This window comes from Aplysia californica, unplaced genomic scaffold (genome assembly GCF_000002075.1).
Source record: "Aplysia californica isolate F4 #8 unplaced genomic scaffold, AplCal3.0 scaffold01065, whole genome shotgun sequence".
Lineage (NCBI taxonomy): Eukaryota > Metazoa > Mollusca > Gastropoda > Aplysiida > Aplysiidae > Aplysia > Aplysia californica.
Window position 1 is genome coordinate 111572 of NW_004798335.1, and position 2192 is coordinate 113763.

Genomic DNA, 2192 nt, shown 5'->3' on the forward strand with positions numbered 1-2192 from the left:
GTGCAGACTGACTGACATTCGGTTTGAATTTATTACAGAATGTGCCCACCTACATGACTGAAGTTTTCTGTCCAAGAACTGGGCTCCACTCGTATTTCACCGTGTGACTCACCGTGTCGTTTAAATTTGACAAGGAAATCTCTCTGAAGGTTTTCTCATGTTGTAGTAGTGTTAAGGGGCAAATGATGTGCGAAGGGCTGAACCTCTGACTGGGCAGGTGGGTGGGCTTGTTGTGGGGAATTCCCTCACAACACTGGTGGAACCGAACACTGTAGATTCATTGCTATAGAAGAGGGGACGGTTAGAGAGACATCATCCAAGGTCAGCTGACTGGTGGTGAGACGCGGAATGTCTTTTGTCGCTTCCGAACAGTGACGGTGGTTTTACTGCTAGTAGAGAAAACTGAACCCTCCACGCGGCGGCTGCGATACTCTCTTGTCTGTCCATCATCTCTATATGAATGAGGAAGTTGTGTGTTCTACCTTTGTGTTTTATTATCTACTTCTTGAAAGTGTTCCAGGTTACTCGTGGTCCTCCTAGGGGGAAGTCACTGCCTGTGTCCTGTATAACAGTTTAACGTTTCAAGCTGGTGGATTGTTGAAGGGGGGCGGGGGGGATAGTTTGCCCTTTCTGCTGGTGTGCCAAAGTTGAGAGTAGGGTGTGCGTTTTGTGGAGTGAGACGTCTTATTGGGAGGAGTGGCGTTGAAGTAGTGTTCTAGTGTTTTTTCCTTCTCAGGTTTTCAATGACACCTATTGAGGATGAAGTTTTTCAGGTTGCCATTTTTATTGTGTGTGATGATAAGTAATAAATATGACATGGAGTGTGGTGGCGAGTGTGCACCCTAGGTGAAGGTGTATGTGCTCTCTTTTGTGTCCACGGCTCTTGTGTACAGAATAGTTTCTTTCAGATCTTGGTTTTTTAAAGCAACCACTTTTCATGGCTTTACAGAGCATGCTTCTGAAATGTGAGTGTTGTTTTTGTATATGAGTATGCATCATCAACAGCTTTAACAGGTCGTTTGTAGACCTATAAGTGATGCTGTCTAAGGTATAATTGGAAGTATGGCACTAATATTGAAGTGCTAAAATAGTAGTAGAGTAGTTATTTATAGCGCTTGAGGGGGGGTGGGGGGTGCCTAGTAACACTTTTGTATTCTCCTGTGACTGCTTTTATATATTCAGAGACTAGTGTCAGAAATACAATAATAAAGGGGGCATTAGGTCTGTGTGGTGAGCTAAACTTTCTTTCAGTCAACCAGGAAGACGACTCGATTCTGTTTATCTTTGACCACATGAGCAAAATATGATGGTAAAATGAAAACCTCTATGTTGTGTGAAAATTTGTTTTTATGAACTAGCAATATCAAATAAAAACTGGTGTTGATCGGAGTGGATTCTTGCAAACTTCGAGGTGGGGTGGTCGGTTAAGATTGACACACATGTTTAAGACTGGTACGTCTCGATTTTACGTTCTGACGTGTGCCTCAGCGATGGGGAGACTTCATCGCTGAGAGAGAGAGAGAGAGAGAGAGAGAGCAAAAAAAAAGCATATCTTTTGTTCCGTGTTTTTTTGTCTAATTTTAGATGTTGTGATGGATAGCGTTTTCAAGGACTAGTGATTACTTCCTTAGAGGGTTTGTTTCATTTTTTAAATTTGTTTTTTTGGTGAGTTTCATTGAGTTTGGTTGTTTATTTTTAATGAAAATGGAGTTGTTCTTTTTTTTTTCTCTTTCTCCTGTGGTAGAGACTGGCTGGTGCACTGACACGCACAAGGCTGGCAGTCTGTCTCTACACACATACACACATCTCCTACACACCTCAATCTACATTTGTTTCTAACAAAGGTTCATATTACAGAAAAACAAAGTACTGACCCTATTTTTGCCTTATGTGTTTGAAGAAAAAATTAAAAGTCCTAGAAACATGTACAATTTTGTTTTGGTCTTCCTCTCTTTTTTCTGGCCGTGAGATGATTTCTGAGATATAATCGTGATAAATGTAGAATAATGCTTAGCCTTTGTCTTGGTTTTAAAGGACCAGTGTGGGTGCTTGGCAGGTGCTCTGGTGTGGTTTGTTTCTTCTTTCCTATCAAACATCTATCGTCCTTATCTTCCCTTCTTCTTTTTTATGTTTGTTACTCTCTTGTAACACCAGTAATCTTCTGGCGCTCAAATGACCTTATGCAGTTGCGA

The 2192-nt window shown here is 41.3% G+C and overlaps 1 protein-coding gene across 1 annotated transcript in view; it reads left to right on the top strand.

Moving 5' to 3' along the window:
- LOC101846782 (E3 ubiquitin-protein ligase TRIP12) overlaps positions 1 to 1928 on the top strand; it is a gene marked incomplete in the record, with an annotated part of 59416 nt that extends 57488 nt beyond the window's left edge. The window contains 1 exon segment of the mRNA XM_013089854.2: positions 1 to 1928.
- Positions 1929 to 2192: the final 264 nt, after the last annotated feature.